Source organism: Lonchura striata, chromosome 4 (genome assembly GCF_046129695.1).
Source record: "Lonchura striata isolate bLonStr1 chromosome 4, bLonStr1.mat, whole genome shotgun sequence".
Lineage (NCBI taxonomy): Eukaryota > Metazoa > Chordata > Aves > Passeriformes > Estrildidae > Lonchura > Lonchura striata.
The window spans coordinates 35,420,878-35,440,406 of NC_134606.1; the positions used below are offsets into that span (position 1 = coordinate 35,420,878).

General features: G+C 35.0%; 1 long non-coding RNA gene across 1 annotated transcript in view; it reads left to right on the top strand.

The window, feature by feature from the left end:
* Positions 1–352, top strand: part of LOC116183615 (uncharacterized) — an 85,940-nt gene extending 85,588 nt beyond the window's left edge. The window contains exon 4 of the long non-coding RNA XR_004148277.2: positions 329–352. This is a non-coding gene — a long non-coding RNA (uncharacterized LOC116183615). The remainder of the gene's footprint in view (positions 1–328) is intronic.
* The last annotated feature ends 19,177 nt before the right edge of the window (positions 353–19,529 follow it).

Genomic DNA, 19,529 nt, shown 5'->3' on the forward strand with positions numbered 1-19,529 from the left:
CTTGATAGAAATATGCAATGTTTCTATTGTTATAACTAGGCCTATAGTGCAGTAAAAATAGTTTTCCTGTAGTCTTATGAAATGCTGTGGATTATGTATAAGCAACAGCAATAGTGAGCCACATTGAATTCACCCACTGAACCAGACATTAGTTTAAGTTTCACTATACAGTGAAGAGAAAATAGGGATTATTAAATTAGGTTATTTCTGATATGAATCCTAAAATCATATTTTTTAATACACTGAATTTATCAAGGGATTTTCAGGCATGGAAAGGTCAAATGAAATAGGTTATGGTGAATAACCATATAAATTTTTCTTCCTACAGGACTATCTGGTTTAGTTCATGCAACCACTCTCATTGTACTGCATGGGAAAAAAAAAATCCTCATTATTCTGCTTTGATTCAGAAGAAATTTTGTATGCATAGGATTTAGAAGTTTGTGACTCCACACCTGACCTAGTAAGTTTGGTTGTTTTGTTTAATTACTTTTGAAATACACAATACACTTTGAATTTCTGTCAGTTAAATGAAAATTAAATTTTCCTTTGGTGTTTACTGCAGAATTCAAATATCCCTGAAATGACTAACACATTTTTATCCTCATAACAATATCAGCTAACCTATTTACTTATTCTACTTGAAAAATGAGGAAGTGTTTTCTATTTAAAAATTTAGCTACCCTTTCAAGTTTTTCCAGTCACAAAATTAATCAATCTCTATTTCAAAAGCTATTAGTCACATGAGCAAAGTGACAGATTTGCTGTTTTCCTTTAAACTCTTGAAATTTCATAAAAGTTTCCACTAAATAAAAATAGTACAGAGGATTGCCACTTGCCTAGATATTTCCATTTTAAAAAGCAAATGTTTAATATCAGCAAATATGCTGAAGGTTCCCCAAGGAAATATACATGTATAAAGCTAAGTAGTTTAGCCTATGTAGTGTATCAATACATTTTATGAACCTTTGAAAATAAAGGCATATCTTTGAGATGAGGCAAAGTAGAGGAATGTTTATATGCACATATGCTGGTATTTAAAAAGGCAGAATGGCATCCAATGAACATACAAAGATAACATATTTTTCTCCACATACTTAAAACCTCTGTTTCTAACTGAGTTGCAATGTGAAAAAGCTAGAAGAGGGAAAAAAAAAGAATTGAAAAATCTGAAAGCTATTTCAGACCTTACTCTTTTATTTTTTTGTCATCTTACCTACCCCCTTCCTTTCCCTCTTTCTTCACCCCACCAATTTCAAGCTGATTTAAATTTAGGTTGGAATCCTAGTTAATATTTGGAGTTAAGAACCCCTTTAGCTATAATGAGTTCTGTAAAACTGTACGAACTAATAGCCACCTTAATGCCTCACATTTTATTTTGACAAATACTGAATTTAGCACTCAGTTAACAACTTTAAATTGCAGCAGTGGGCACCATAAGGAGAGGTTTAGAGTAGCCATCAAAAAGCATTTTTGTACTGAGAGGGTGGTCAATTACTGGAATATGTTTCCTATAGAGGTGGTTCATTCCCTGAGCTTGTCAGTGTTTTGGAGGTGTTTTGGACAAAAACTTTAATAATTTTTATCAATTTTTGGTCAACCCTGAAGTGCTCAGGCAGTCAGACTGGATGATTTTTGGAGGTCCAATCCAAATGAAATATTGTTTTTGATTTTATACTGTTCTGTAACCACGCTCTTGAAAAGCTGCACACTGATGACAATAGGATTTAAAGTGTTAGATTGCAGGCTGTGGACTCATAAATGTTGTCTAGCAAAACATTTGAGGGATTACAGATGGAATGTTCATAAACTATTAAGTCAAATGTGTCCACATAAAAAGTCAAGAGAAATAATTCCAATGTAAAAATAAAATTTAACCAGAAAATATTCAAACACTTTATCACTGTCATTTACTGAAGAATTAAAGCATTATGTGTAATGAAAATATCTTAAATTTCATCTCATATGATGTTGACAGATCTATCTGTAGTCTGTTTAACATCAGTGCTTTCTGTCGGTCAGATATTACATGGTAGGTAACCTAAAAAAATACTCATTAATTTGTATCTCATGCTGATAAACTCTCTTTTACAAAAGTTGCAGAGAGCATGGTGAGCAGTGCAAAGCTTGATATTTGTCTATACTTGGTCTTTAGGTCAGAGGTGTTACAGTTTCCTGACTTTATGCAGACAGATACCACATAAAAGCTGCTTTTTCATTTACTGACTTGCTAGTTTCCACCCAGCTCATGCCCAAAGCTTTTATGTAATTATTTTGAAAGTGTCCAATGCAAATTCCTGTAGACCTGTCTCGTGGACTGGCTCTCAACAGGATAAGAAAGCAGAAGGCTGGAAAATTGCAAGTATGTTGTCTGTCATCCCTTTTATCAGCAGCTTTCATCATTCAAAGGCACTTTATTCTGGGGAAAAAGTAAATGTTCACCCTGTTAAGCAACTGAAACTGTGTCAAGTCTTTCCACATTTGGTAGAAACTAGCTTCTGAATTTGGCTTAGTTTGTGTATATGTTACTGCTGTCACCCATAGGTTCAAAAATAACTGACCTTCAAAAAAGTCATGATCAGGACTTATTACCCTAAAGCAGCTGATTCACTTCTTTCAGATTTATTCCTCCATTTACTAGGACAATGAACACAACTAAATCTTGTTATATCACAAAACATTTGATCTCCAGGAAAGAGTTCTTCCCCTTTGTAAAACTTGGATTATAATTTAAAGCTAAAACTTGTTAATATTGTTTGCTTAGCTCATAGATAAGTCTTTATTCTACCAATGTGAATTACCTTTAATTGATAATTGCTGGCTGAGTTAAATATATTCAACTTGTCATGTAACACACCACATATGCTCATGCTGAAACCTTCACAAATATCTGCTTGGTTGTGAAAAGCACGTAAAATTCAGTTTCCCACAGTAGTTGCTTGGGGTCTCTTAGCTTTCTTGATACTAGATAGATGTAAACTCATTTCTTCTAGGCTTTTGCATAAAAACTCTCATTATCTCTTCTCAATTATTAGGCTTCCAAAAACATGGGGTGTTAAACTCATTTGTCTCCCATTTTACTGAATCAAAAATAGAGTTCTATATTTAGAACTGTTAGAGAGAATCAAGATTTCCCCAGTTGGGAGGCAAAATGATGATTTCATAGACCTTCTGAAACAGATTTAAGAATAAAAGTTTATTCTTTCTTTTTAAGCACTTACAGCAAAAATATTTCTACAACCTCTGAGTTGATCTCGATATTTATTTCTATTGGTTGTTAGGGGTTTTTTTGGTTTATCAAAACACAGGGGTGTTTGTAATTAGGAATTTATCCAACTTTATGTTCCCATTTTCCTCAGTAGGGAATATCTAAATCTTTTGATTTCTTATATTTTATAGATCAGTTTTATCCCATATAGTTCTTTGGACACTTCTCAGTTGTTTTACATATTTTAGAAACATGGTGGCAGAAATAGTCACATATCTGAACTGGCTGCTGCATATCTAGTGCCAAGCAGGCTGGTAGTTCTGCTGGTACTTGTTGTTTCATTCCATTTTTGGCTGGTAATTTTGGTGAAATGTTGTAGAGATGTTAATCTCAAATTTGTTTCCCCTTTCTCCACTCCTGTGTTGCTGTGTATTAACCAGACTACTTAGTGTTTTGTTTTCTTTTCCTCAGGTTGTATTTTTGTTTGTTTGTATTCACATTTGGTTGGCTTTTATTTGGTGCTTTGTTTTTTCTGCTTTGTTTTTTCTTTGAATTTCAATTTAGGCTTGGCCAAAATTTTGGCAGAGGATCAGAAGAGTCATTACTAATATTAAAAAAATAAACTATAAAATTTTAATCAGGTTTTCAAAGGATGGACATGCCTTCTTTCTCAGTTTAGTAAAAATATTTGAAAGTTATATTCTGTCCTTATTAGGATAGCTATCATTTGCCAATGAGCTACTAATAACTACTCTGTGAGCAATTTCTTCCCCACTTCTCTCAATTTGAATATTTAGATGGTTTATAACTCTTTTTTCACTGATTTTTCTAAAACTGGAAAATTCAACCACCTGCTAAAATTTTGAAAAAAAGTTCCTAGTGAGGTAGAGGTTACCCTATCTAACTTCTTCTGCACTCTACTGTGCATTTTCTTGAGCTTGGTTACACTTGTCCCTTGTATTCTTTCCTTTGTTGTTTTCCTAAACTGCTCTGATTTTGTAATCCTTTTCAAATTCAATAACATGTTGAGAGGAAGGTTTACACACAAAATTAAAGATGTTGTTTTTTTTCCTGTGTTATTTATGGATTGCTTTTTAGATTAGTAAAGATCTGAAAGATCTGTTTGAATACATTTTTTCAGCACACAAAATAAGTAGCATAATTGAACCTGCTAGCAAGCAATGGCTTGTACAATCTTTCCCCGTAATGTTTCTCCTCCATATTTTTCACATTTGCCCTTTTTCTGTCCTCAAGTAGCTTCCAAAGAGATTTTCAAAAAAGTTATAAGTGAAGCTTTGATTCTTTAATAAACCACAGGAATAGATACACTACAAAAGCAGAAACTTTCATTTTAAATTGGTATTTTTTCTTATCTCTCACCTATACACATCTACCTAGAGACTTTTAGGACTCACACTGTATCTTCAGATTTATAACCCTGATGTCTTTGTCTGGGTAATGATAACACAAATACATCTGGCTTTTATTTTGTGATGGGAAAAATGATCAAATTCAGATAACTATGTTTAAAGCACCCTTTTTTTTGTGTTTGGCCACTGAGAGAAATGACCAGCCTTCCAGGGCACAACAAACGTAATAAAAGGATAAAAATTATGCTCAAATATTCTAATCGATAGATATGAAACTTTTTTTTCCTGTGCTCAGCTAGCCTGCTGTGAACCCAGGTGAAATAATGAATTAGTTTCTAAAGTTTCAGTGTAATACTAGTTCTCTTCTTTTTTCTTTTTTATTATTACCTAGTTTCTTTCATTGTGGATTTTTTTGCCTTTATTCTTTTTTGATTATCTGGATCTAACTCTATAGATATTTGTTATTTTATTCATTATCTGGATTTAACTCTATAGATAAAAAACCACTTGATTTTTTTCATTGAAAGAATGTATAATCAACTTATGAAGACTAGTAGAAAATCTTTAGGAAAATATGTATTTTCTTCATAAATACAGCCATCAGATTTTTTTATGAAGCTTTCTCATCAACAAGGTAACACTGATGTATTTCATATCAACTATCATTACTGTTCACATTACTATGATTTCAAGTGGGATTTAAAAGATCTTCACAAGGAAGGCGACCTAACTGACTTTATTAGTTTTTGGCTAGAATGCCCTAGCTGTGACAGCTATAGTTATATATAAGAAAACAAATTGGAAATATGTGGTTTTTGGAAGACAGATTTCATGCTTTTATCTTATCAAGCACTTTGGATTAGATCCCATTTAGGACTTTGGGGACACAAGCGAAGGATTGCCAAATTTAGCTTCAGAAGGTATTTGACTCCAGGGTAAAACCCAGGATTCAGTGAAAAGCCTAGGATTTTTTTAATGTGTAACTCTACAAAGGATAAAACACCTCAGAATAAAAGCCAAACTATATGAAAAAAAAAAAAAAAAGAAAAAGAAAGTAAAAGAAAAAATTACTTACAGGTAGAGTGACTTGAAAGTTTATTTCAACTGGTTAACATGGACATGCTTGAATTTATTCTCTCGATCTTTGATTGTAATCACTCCTAAGTTTCAAGAACAATTTCATGTTCTGTTTAGGCAAAATGGGTCAGACTCTTTGATGTCTTATCTCCAAATAATCTTTACATCTTACACCAAATGTAGAAGCAGCCATAGGAAACCACATGGAAGTAACAATTTATTTTGTGGAACACAGAATAAATTCATTGACAACATCATAAAATCATTTGACTAAGGAATTTTGTGGCCTTGATTCTTGGTTATCCTATAAATTAGTCTTTCCTTGATTTTTTAGATCATATACATCCCTTTCATTAAGAAAATGGGTCTTCCAGGTGAGCACTCGGAGATATTGGATGATTCTTCCTACCTTTCGCACCGTGAATGAATGTACATGAGTAAAGTATGATGCTCTGAGGAGAGAATTGAGAACTATGCTGTGAATTGTTGGTGTGTCGACCGTGGTAAATTGGATGATGAGAAAAATCTATAGCTGTTATTGTTGACATTAAAAATAAACTGGAGATGTGATTTCTGAACAGAGAGAGATTGAAGATTGTCATAGAGATAAAAGCAATGTTCATACAAAAAGCTGAGTGATTTAGTAACAAATGTGTAAGTTGAAAGAACTGTCTGATTCTCATGATTTTTGAACTGAATAGGCTACCAGATTTCAGAATTTTCTGACTATAAAATATATGTCCAAAATACCCATTTGAGATTCATAAAAGTACAGTATGAACCACAAGAAACATGGAACAGAGCTATTTAAAAAAATCACCTTTTTGAAAGTGGCAAGCATTAAATTAGGCTCCTGAATACTGCCTTGTGTGAAACATTGCTTCATTGTGTGATGCATTTTTGGATCCAAAGAAATACCACCTACCTGCCAAAATGAAGTAGCATCATGAAAAAACAACACAGAAATGTACCCCCTGCATAACAAGCAAAATAATCTGAAGAACTAGGGCTGCTCCAGGGCAAATCTCTCTGTCTGATCTCAATGGGATAAAGTGGAAAGAATGCATTCATGTTTTATGCAACATCTGTAAGAAAGGAAAAGGTTTTCCTACCAGAAGAATGCCATCAAACAAACACTGAATTCTTTCTTTTATATTTGGAAAAGCTCTGTAGAATCAACATCCGAATTCTAGGGGTCAGAACAGACAGGCATTAAGATCTTGTGAGATTAAAACCAAACAAAGCTTCACTTTAAATTTTATGTAAAAATGAGTCACTTGCTGAAAGAAATTTCACTTTTATTTGATTTTGTGTATTTTGCAAAGTGCTTTAAGTACCTCCATGAGTTCAACAGCATATGCAGATTACTGTTATTAAAAAAGATTCCATTATTTATAATGGTAATTGTATGTTACAATTGTACCTACTGTAGTAAAGCATTTTCCACTCCTGGAAAAAAATGTACTTCTTGTCCAGAAAGCTTCTTAAGTAACAAAATATAGAGGCAGAACAGTGTGAAACAAACAGGGGAGGAAAAAAGAGCAAGTGCAAGAAATATGGTGATAATTGCTCCCCCAGGCCCTTCCAGGACTTTTTCATGCAGTATTCTATCTGAAAAGAAAAAGGAAAAAACAGAAAAGGTGGGGGCATGGGGAGAATAAATGAAAAAGAAATGTCAAAGCTTCTTCTCTTTTCACAGCTTAGCCAGATTCACTGACACTACATCAAGCTAAAGAACCATTGCTGGCAGAAATTATATTCTTGTGGCTGATTAACATTTTCAAGAACGTGATTCCAATAATTTATTTTAAAATAAATTTATTTCCATTCATTAAAAATTGGAATAAGATCAGGATATTTCATTTTCTGTTAAGAAAGAAATATGTTTGTTTTACATATCATGATAAAGGACTGAATGTATTGTCATGATATTTGATGGATTAAGAAAATCGGGGAAGAATTTCTGGATTATTTTGATTACTGACATAAGACAAGAGTGGAAGAATAAGTTGAATTTTTTTTTTCTTGGTGTGTGTGTGTGTACTGCAATACAGAGAAGATTTTATATCTAATGTGTGTCTTTTAAATGTAATATATGAAAAAGCTTTGGTAAAGTGATTCAGCTCCTCAGCAGACGCTGCATTGCTTCCTGCTAGGTGTTATGGAGGGGAATAAACCAGTTTGCTTCTGTTGGACTGAGCTGTCACATCAGTTTTCTTTGCTGCCTTATCATCAAGAAAGAGCTGTAAAATTTTCTGGTTTTCATGGTCAACTTTCCCTTCCATCAGCTGTATCTGTTCTCAGCTGTATCTGTTTGGAAGTGCATGAAGTTTTAAACGTGCTAGCTACATTATTTCTCTTCTGCCATTTATTGACTATAAAGGCAGTCCTGATTAAATCTCAACAGAGTTCACAGCTGTATATGTAGATGTATTGTTTTTAGATGAATTTTCTTTAGATCAGCTTTTTCAATAATGTTTATGTTGCTTTTTTAAGGTTTTTGGTGGTTTTTTTAGTTTATTTGATTGTTTTTACAGTCTTTTATGCATGAATGGCAGTCTAGAGCAGAGAGGCCTTTAAATAAACAATCACAGAATAATTTGTAGCCCAAAGTGTGAGTGAAGAGCAGAAAACAGAACCTTGTGTCTGTTTTCCTAGTTTGAAAAGGGCCTTTCTTTGTTCAGTATCCTGTGTTTCTCCACTTTAAGTTTCTTTGAACAAAATAATTAAACAGTTGTTGATCTGAAATACAATAAATCCAAATTTGGAGCATGACACTTAACAAGTGAGGTAATCTGTGAAAAATACAAGGTTTTTTGCTTCTGATGAAGTTTTCAGTTTAAAATGGATGCATGAAATTCCATCAGATTTCATTTTCAAAGTAGATTAAACAGTAGTTGTAAATCTCATACTATGATTCCTCCCATCCAGAATTCTTGGACCAACACGGACACTTACTCCCTTAGCCATGGAGTGCAACTGGAGGCATGTAGAATACAGAACTTCTCAAGAAATAGGGTTATTCAGTTCTTCTTGAGTACATCTACATATTGATCAAATAATAAATTTAAAAGTAATTTTGGATTTGATTTAATGCAGTTTAAGTTGCCTATGGATACATTTTCTTAGTGTCTGTGGATAATACTTTTGTTTTCATTGATGTTCCAACTTTAGTATACCCAATACTATTTCCTTGGGAAAATCTGAATGACCAGATAATTTTTTTTTCTATAGAGAAACCATGACAAAGAACTTTACTTGTGTACCTATTATTTGTTGACCTCTCCATTATTGTTGCATTTAGCAATTAGCATGTTTGTGGCTAAATAGAAATACAAGTTTTTACTACAGCTCTCTTTTGACTGCTTCAGACCTAAAGGGCTTCAGCATGCACATTTAGCTAATCTGCAAAATGACTTGGGGGAAAAATACCAATTTCTTTAAGTTAAATGCTTGAAAATCCAATTTACCACAAAGAGGACAAATAATTCCCTTTAAACTGTGTATAGTGATCATATATCTACAATAGAATGAAATATTTGATTTAACTTTTTTACTTTAGTCCCTAGTTAGAATTGGATCTGTCTGTTTGCAAAGTTCGCTTGCTTTACCGTGAGTGCACAGGAGGCACATAGATGCATATAGACCCAGAGAAGGCCAGAGAAAAATACACATCTTAACCCAAAAGGTAGGAAGTGAAACGCATTGGAATGGAAAGGATATTGCAGGTGTTTGAATTGCTGAATCTAATTTTGTGACACTTTACAGTCTCACAAGTGCATGTCACGTTTCAGCGGGGGACGGCGCAGCGCTGCCCGCGGGGCTCTGCGGGGAGCGTGGCGCGGCAGCTCAGCGCGCCCTGCTGCGGGGCTGGTCATCGGTGTCGGATGGAAACCCAGGGTGTGCAGGGAGAGATGCTCCACAGCCCCGTGAGGAATAGCAGGGGATGAACTCAAAGGCTTGAGAGCTGGTGCTGTTTGCATTGCCCGCTTTGAAAGATGTGCGCGCATGAAGGGCAGAGTAACCGAGGTAAAACCAAACTGTGGCCGCACAGACTCCTGTAAGACTGAAAAAGAGCTCTAAGAGAGGGGAAGAATTTATACTGATCTTTGGGAAAACACATGTAGAACAAGTCTCCTTAGAGAGCAATACCATTTTATATTAGCAGCTGGCATGGAGTGAGTAGTGTGAGTAACCTAATGTGCTCCTCCACAATGTTGGAAAGGAAAGAAAGGAAGGAAAAGAAAGCAGACAGCATTATTTGACCCTAGCCAGAAGCTCTCAGCGGGGACATCAAGGCCTGGTTAATCCAGCCAAAGGAAACACAGAGTTAAAGTGTTTTATTTCTCCATTGGGGATTCACAACCTAGAACCCTGTCATAATTATGAGCACTTGTTGCAAAAGAAAGCATTTTTCTTGCCAAAAAAATTCTGTGTTTTAGCTGGAGGTGGATCTTTTTCCTTAGAAATTAAAAGGATAAACATGGATTGAACACAGAATGCTCAATGAAGAAGTATCCAAAAAAATTAATTTGAAATTGAAGTATATTACAAATTCAGGGAGCTATCACAGTCCCTCACAGACGAGACTGTGACTGGAATAAAAAAAAATCAGACTCAAATTAGAGATAAAAAGAAATTAATTACAATAGTTCAAATGCAACTTGAGAGCTGCAAACATTCTGCTTTCTAGAAAAATTGAGTATAGCTGAGCAAAAAGTGATTTGAAGTTGTTTAGGGAAACTGTACATCATACATGGATAACTTATGATCAGCACCCTGGGCACTCAAACAAACTCATTCTGTTAGCTCATCTGAAGCTTTGTGAAAGTCAAGAATAAACACCAGTAAAATAATTTACTACCTCAAAACACCATCAGTGCTTATAATTTTAATAACATTTCTGAGACTGCAAAGGTATCAATGTTACTTTACTAACTATGTTATGCATTTGATAATTTGATTTTACATTTTTCTAGACTAAGTGCTACCCAAGTGTTAATGCTGATAATTCTGAAAGTTCGTTGTTGGATGTTTGTATTTTGATGTTGTAGGGTTCTTTCTAGTGTTCTAGTTAGCGGTATGTGGATTGTGAGAATATTAATGAAATTTTTCTTAAACAAGGGGTAGGCAAAAATTCACTAAATAGAAGAATTTATGGTTCTCCTAAATGAACTAGAAAGATAAACTTTAAAAATTAATGTGTTAAAAATTAATGTGTTAAAAAAACAAACAACTACATTTCCATTCTGTATCTACATTCCACCTGTATCCTCCTCATCATTGCCTCATGCAATTGAAAATATTCTTACAGCACATGATGATTCAAGGTTATCTGTGAATTAATTAATAGGATTCTTATACTATTTTTTAAATATGTGTTTCAAGCTTAGCAGGAAATTATTTTAAAATTGAAAATTTGTAATTATGACAGCATAATTTATGTTACCCTAGAGAAAAGGATTCTGTCTATGCTTGTGACTCATTTTAAAAAAGGATTCTTAGATGGTCACTTAAACATAAATTTCAGGTCAGTACTTTTGTGCTGGGCACAGATAATGCAATCAGCCATCCAGAAATTGAACCTGGGGGCTTGATATGCAAAACTGAGAAACAGTTAGTGATAAACTTTTGTTAAATGTACTCTGAGAATATATCTGTGAGCTTTATACCCTGCTGAATTAGAGTTAGTCTTAATTTATTTTAAACTGAAATATGCCTTGATCAATGTAATTTAAGGTATACTTGAGGGTTTCCCTGAAGACTGTTTTTAACTTTTAATTTATATTTGAATTCTTTTCCATTTATTGTTTGTTGGCAAAGTATCTCTGCCTGAAGAATGAAAAGGACTAGCAAGTAGTGGATGCTTCATTCCCTTAGTTTATATTAATTTATATATATATTCAATTTTGAGTGCATATAATGAATTTATATATTTACAATATATGAACCAGTAAGTAGTTGATCTTGAAAGCAAAATGAATTATACAGGAGCTTAAAAGACCTGAACTTCCATTGCAGCTATATTAATCTATGTTTCCAAGCATATCTTGTCTAGAGCAGGAAGAAAACTAACAAATGCCAAAAAGAAAAAAACCTCAGGACACTTATCTCTAAAGAACAGATCATGCTAAGACATGGCTTTTCTATATAAAACTGCTTCTTCAAGGGAAAACAAAATAAACACAAGCCTTGCAGCAGCTGCATGGGGCCACCCACCAAAGCAAAAACAATGAGAGCCCATGAAGACTTCTCGGACTTTCTTGCTTGTATTCCAAGAAAAATGAACAGTGGTAGAAAGGGAGTGGAATTAATTAGTTTCAATTGAATCCACCTTCTAAACGTATTTTTAAACTTATAATTATTTTTCGTTAGCTCAGAAAACACGAAAGATTGAGAAGAGAATTGAAAGAAGAGAAATATTAAAAAGAGAGGCATTGAAAAGAGAAGAGAGAGCAATGACAACTTGTTGAACTGAAGAAGACAAGAGCTATTTGTCAGAGTGAAGATGAGACAAAAATAGACCAGAAATCTAAAAGCAGCCCTGGGAATGACAATAGTTTAAGAGAAATGAGGCAATAAAGAGAAATTCAAGATGAGGTACCTCTACATCCATAAAAAGACTAAATATCAGATGCCAGCAATATTCAAGAGGTAGTACCTCAGATGCATAAGGACAGAAATTCAGGCAAAGGTTTGGGACTCTGCACAGGATCTTTTAAGTTGCAATTCTAGAAATCTGGAAGGTTCAAAAAAAACCAAACCAGGAAGATACTAAGAATAAAAAAGGAAGTTGCAATACAGTAATCATGCTAACCAGTGGGCAGGAAAAATCAACTATGATAGAGAGAGAGAAGCATTCAGGTATTATTTTTTCCATTCCAGTGGTGAAGCAAATAATTTTTTTTAATCAAACAGATAATCTTCTGTATTAGAACAATTTAAGCTCTTTTCATAGATCATTCTTGCTGCCTTCTTGGGTTTTTTTATGGAAAGCCTCATAGATGACATTTATTTTTTTTGCCAGATGGTGTTAATCATGGACAGAATAAGCACACTGTCGATAAAAAAACAGCCAAATTAAATCTTATCAAAGTTATATATAAGTTCACAAAATTAATTTTCAATATAAAACATCTGTAATGTACTGTGAGCTAAATTATGAATATTCAACTCCATCTTGCTTTAACTTTATTAATAGTACCAATATTGACTATGCCATGTGCAAAGATAATTAGAATAATACCATTGTATTAATATACATGAGTTGTCTTCATTTGCATGGATCATAAATGCTTTCTAAACTTAATATTGAGAACATGTAGGGCAATTTCTGTTTCAGTTATTAAATTTTTCATCTGTTGGACTTGCTTGAGTTTCAAGTTATGACAGAGAATAGTCCTTGTCGTGATCCACATGGGAATCACTTTGTTCACAAATGAAATGAAACCATCCCTAGGGGTGAACATCTGCTTGTTTTAATAGCACACTGCAGCATTACACAGGCAAAGAATCAAAATGTAAACTAACTCTATAATCAACTATTGGATGATCAGCGTGTTTCCAGCGCACAAAGTTTACACATCATGTGATATATGTCTCCCAATTACCTTCTTGGTAGCTGCTTGGCATCAAAATTATACCCAGTGGTGTTTAAAACAGTATGGTTCTCTTGGTGTAAGCAGAACTAAAGTATCATGGTACCTATCCCCTGACCGAATTTTAGGTAACCAGTGTGATTCAAATTTCAGAATATTCAAAATCAGAATTCTAATGGGAGAAAAACTTCACTATAAATAATTTTCCAGGAATAACAAATAAGAGAAACACAAGTGAAAGAAAATGTTCACTACATTCAACTTTCCCCTGTTTTAAAAGGTATGATTAAATTCAATTTTGACTCCAAATTAAGGGAAAAAAAACAAATATAAAAATCTGCAAAATATTAAGGGCAGTGTTTACTGGTGGTTACTGCTCATAGGTGTTACAGACACTGAAAATAATGCAAACCTTGTCACAGTCTGCATTCACCTCCATGCCAGCTTCCTTTATGAGGTGATCTCCTCAGACAGTGATATCCTCTAAACATTGGTGGGCAAGCTTTGCTCTGACTGGTAAAGGAAGAACGTAATCATCTTCTGAAATTTAAGTCTTTATTTTCAAATCTGAAAGTTTGTAACAACCTTCTCACATATTATACACAGCATTTCTGAATTTTCTTACACCCAGAATCACATTATACTAGCATTTTCCTTGTCATTCTGTGGTTGCCTTTCTCTATTTTCAGGCTTGACATAAAATTTTTAAAAACATTATATGGTCTTACTTTTAAAAAACAGCACAAATTAAATTTCTCCACATCTTAAAACCTTCCCTTTTCTTTAATGGCTTTCAGCTGTTTAGCCACTCTGAACTACATAGAAAAAGACTTGATTATGGGCCCTGAGGGAAAGATATAACCTTTCTGCAATTTTCTATATAAATGCCGTAATATTGGTTTGATTATAATATTATTTACTTTCTAATGTGTAATAAAAGGTAAAGCTCAACAAGATAATTGATTTTCAAAACTAAATGTTCAGCTTCAGATTGGGGGTCTTTGGTTGGTCAGTTTGTGTTTGTGTTTGGGCTTGGTTTTTAGCAAGTAAAGGTTTCAAATGCAATACTGAGGAATCCAGTCACAACAACATTCAGGGGACAAAAGGAGATTTAAATGTGATTGTGAAATTCTTAACATGATATTCACAGGATAATAGGAAAAAAATGAACAAATTATTGCATTCATTTATAGAAGAGCCCCAGCAGCAAGAACTCTCCAATAAAAATTTGGGGTTGCTCCAGCCACATGTTCAGAGTCTTTCACTTGATAGATTTTTGGAGGTGGTTCCACACTTCATTCAGATGCCTTGCTACAGCTTGCAACAATTAAGCACCTGAGAGTTTGGGTACTGGTTAACCACCGAATTTGAGTGTTATAGGAAACTAATACTGAGCAGCTGTGCACAGAGAACCTGCAGCCAGCTTGTGCCCTTTGCAAGGATGTATGGCATGTACGAATCAGATATCGTGTCCTACACAGAAATTATATTGACAAAAAAGGTTGAGATTTACAAAATTTCCAGTTATATGAATGACCCAGGATCAGAGAGCATGGGGGTGTGTTTGGGGTGTCTGCAAGCACAGAGTATCTTCCAGCATGAGTGTTTCAATATAGAAATTCTGCTTGAATCAAATACCCAGTGATATGACCCAAACCAAGATCCAAAAAGCAGCTTCAAAGAATATACTTTTAAAGAAAAACAATATGTTATTCTTGGCATTGAGTTATTTCCAAAATGTTCTGAATTCTAAAAAGCTTGAACAAATCCTGGATCCTAGAAGATTTAAGCACTGAAATGAGGAAGTTTCAGCTCATCTTGGCAGACTTTTATTTGCTAAAACAAATGTAATCCACACCACCCTTCTGATACTCAAGGAAACTGAGCAATGAGGTAAGAATTGTGAGTACAGCACAATTAGACCAGCTTGATGGGGCACTCAGTGTCTGTACAGACTGCATGAGGGACAAGTAGGCAAAAATCGAACCTTACATACATGTGTTTAACCTCATATCTGGGTATATAATTGTATAACTGTATTTCTGTTCACTACTCTCACTTTTCAAGAAAGGAACGTGCACCAAAGATCTGGTTTAATGAGGAGTTAACAAAAGGGAGCTGAGAGTGTACAAAGATAGGCATTACCTAGGACACAGCCTCCAGGATGAGCTCAGGGTCAGGGTAACGCTCAAACTGATGCACATACTTCATACAACTTCTTTTTCTCTTCATCCTGCTAGGTTGTTTCTGGATAAGGCCAAAATAGCTGAAAACAGGCAAAATGGGAGTGTTTGCCTTTAGCTAAGAGAGGAATTTTCTTGGGAAAAGGTGTCAGATTTCAAATACCTTTTTGCACTAGGTGGGTTAGCACACAGTGAGACAGTACCTTTGGGAGATACTGGCTGCCTAAACTACCGTATGGGCACTGTCTAATGTCTGAGGAAACACGACGTGTTACGGTAAAAAAAAAAAAGGACAAACATCTGCATTTTAATGAAAAAACATTGTAAAACCATGTAGCAAGAAAGGGCACTAATAGTAGTGAGGGAAAAAAAATAACTAAAATAATAAACCAGTAGAAATTACCTGAGAGCACTGTTAAAAACATGCAGACCATAGTGTGGTTGCAGCTGTCATCATCATCACCATACTCCTTTTAACGCAGTGCAGGAAAGCATGGAAATGGTGTTTGGGGAAAACCAAACGAGATTCCTAACTTCATTTTTAACTACTAAGTTTTAAAAAGCAATGTAAGAGTGCAAAAAATGAGAGATAAAAAGGGGCACAGGATGTAACCCAGAGAAAACTGTGAGAAACTGATCAAGCACCCCTTCCTTTCCCCAGGCTCTGAGATATTGCACAGCAAGCAGTAATAATCAAATAACTCATAAGCACTTATAAGGAGTGGGCTGTCAAGTGTTGTCAAAACACCACAGTCAAAATTATAAACCTACTTTTTCCCTGCAATGGCCATGAATGAAGACGGAGCATCTTTACTCTGAAACTCAGAAAAGGACTTTCACCTTTTTTTTAGCTCAAACTCTTTACTCACTTCCAACAAAGAAGATTATGACTGACAGTGCAGAAGTCTGGTCTGTCTACCCTCATTTCCTTGCCCATTATCCCTCCCCAAATCCTGCACGCTAAATAATTACCTTGCTCCTTATTAATCTCTTCATTATCTATATTCTGGAGTTCTGAAAAACAAATTAATTTTGTCCTGAATAGATACAGGAATAAAGGTCATTATTTGGACTTTTTCTTAAGTCATTACAGAGGGATCAGGGATTGTGTGGATTTATTAGTTTAGTTAAGTACCAAAATCATGTTTAACCCACTTTCTTGCTTGCATTCCAAAAGAGAACAAAACAAAAAACAGCAAAAAAGTACTTCTTCGCAAAGGTAAAAGACAAAAGATATCAAGATACTTTGCACATAGCTTTGCTTTTTAACCAGCTTCACTCATAATTAGCCATGCTATAGAAAATTCTACTTATTTCCATCAGTTGCGTGAGAACATCAGACTGCTGTGACATAGATAAAGGTCTTCAACAGCCACTAGCCCTTCCATTTCTCTTCCTGCATCTATGCTAAGAAGTCTTGAGAATCCCCAAAATAACCTTGATGTTCTTAGGGCTAAAATCACTGTCACAAAAGTTTCACGTCTTAGAAGCATTTATGTGTATAATTGTAACATTTCTTTGTCTCACAGCTCTGATGTTGAAAGAGAGAAGGCTGTATTTATCATACCAAAAGAAACAATTCAAGTTCCTGTTCTAGTATGCCAATATTTGACTAATCTACTACCAAATATGTGACTAATACATGGCAAATATGTGACTAATCTACTACCAAAGTGAGACAAAATAGTCAGGGGACAATGAACTTTGGTGCTATGGATGTTACTGCCTCATGGAAGTTTTCAGTACTTAGCAGTGGATAGTAAACACAAAAATGGTATATGTCTGTATGAGAACTTCATATGTGATGCCTCAATATTCATTAGAAATATGTGTTAATAGAAATGTAAGGAATTTTTTGCAACTCAACAGCCCCCTATATTTTCACCTGGTTGGATTCTTTCTCAGTAACTCTGTCTCAGCTTGAATTCTCTCTGCAGTGATATTCTTACCCTCTCATTCTGTTCTGGGCAGAAGTTCACCATCTTTTTCTCTAGCAGTGTCCCTCCTTGGTCTCCAGATCTATTTCAGCACTTTCTGAGGTAATTTAGTTTCTATTCTGTGTCTGTCAAAGGCATCCCAGCTTTGTGTGTTGCCTGTTCACTTGCAGCTGCCCTACCTACATAAACCACCTGCTAATTTTAATCTGAAAACTTTGTTTCTTAACACCTCTTGGTAGCTGTTGTTCTCTGCCTGTGAATGACCTAAGATGTTCAATTCCTAAAATGCCCTGTCTGTTGTGGCAGAGTTTGGCTCCCTCTCAACATCACCTCTTTTTCCCAGTGAATAAAATGGGACTTTCACCACTTATTGGTCCTGGTGGCCAGCAGCTGAGGCAGACCAGCAGCCGTGGCAAAGTCATACTCTGTGAGTGAGCCCTGGTAAGTATGGGTGGAGTTCCAGTGTTTTCCACTGTCAGCTGTGCATTGCTTTCACAGCACACTGTGGGAATGCCACAGTTTTGTCTGGGGTCACCGTGTAAGGCACAAAGGGACACCGAGCCACGGGATCAGCTCTGCCCGAGGTCAGTCAGGCACCTGAGCGAGGTATGAGAGGAGGACAAGTCTGCAGTGCTGTAGCTCGTGCCATACTGTTGCCACCAACCTGCAGTTCTTTAACTTCCCGATTTTATTTATTTCAGTTTGGTTAAAAATATTTGAAACTTGGTAACATATGAGTCTCTGTGGAATCCTGTGAATGTAGCAATTATCGTGGAATATCAATGTCAGCAAATAATTAACTCAGTTACTGCTAAGCACAGCAAGTTGTACTTTTCCTCCACTCTCTCAGATGTGATTGCAGCCTATTTATGAGTTACCTGAGGCTACAACTGCCACATTTTGTCTTGGCTGATATGTTCAATAGCTTGGGATGTACTGTGCTAAACACATAAAATGTTTTGAAATGAGTGGTTAGGAAAAAAAATAAAAAAAACACACATAACAGTTATGTAACTGAGGGGGTGGTAAAATTAAATAAACAAAAAGAAAAAATTGAAAATGTACAGTTTGCTTAGATTGGGCACTTCCATGTTAAACCATCAACATAACAAAAATGTTTCAAACATCATGCAATAAAGAAATTAAGATGAAAAATTGTATACGTTATTTTAAATGTCAGGGATATTGCCTTCAAAATTTAAAAAGTATTAGCCCAAGAGAAGCTGAAAAAGATCTACTTAATAATAATCTCTCAGAAGAAAATGAAAAGTAGAGGTGATTAAAAAAAGATCCAAATTCAACAAATCCCACCTGTTTGTCTTTTTCTTTGTGTCTACAATTATCTGTATTGTGGTAGATTAAACTTTGTACTAAACCAGTGGCATTGCATTGCTTACCTCTCAGCTTCAGGGCTTAAGAATGCTCCCACAAGTTCATTTTGAAGTTCATTATTATTCTGCTTAAATTTATGGTTTGCTTCCTTGGAAAACAAAGCATAAAAGTATATGATACAGTGAAATTTTGCATTAAGAAATTGTGAAGATCTGCACCTCAGCAAACTGATCACTGGCTACAGTTGCTCACACTATGAGTTTCTATCTGTATGTAGAATGTATTTTCTTAATCAGTAACAAAGTAAATTAATATAAAGGTCTGGTATCTGCAACATCCTGAATGAAGGCCCCAAAGTCCTTTTCCTGGAAGTGGATGTGTCACCTTGTGCCTTAACTTGGTACTCTAGTTTTTGTCCTGGAAGAGGCAATGACTATTGATACCTACAATCTCTCTTTCATGGACCATTTCCATCTCTCTGCCAGTCCTTCAGGAAACCTCCCTGCTTACCTGTCACCATAGATTTGTATGGAAGCTATTCCATGGCTTTGAACAGTCATTTTGTTCTTCTCTAAACTGTTTCTTATTTTACCACATAATTTTAAGAGGACTGTGCCTACATATAGAATTTAGTAAGTTAAAAACAGGAATAAGTCACAGACATACACATTAACACAATCAGGGTGGGTGTGGCTGTGTGTGTTGGCTTCTTTTCCTCTCATAATTATTCCCACTTCTTACCTTTTCTTCTTCCTTTTTTGTGTCTTACCACCTGCTTGGTGGTCTTTTATTACTGAACTGTGAGCATGTCCCATATGACATAC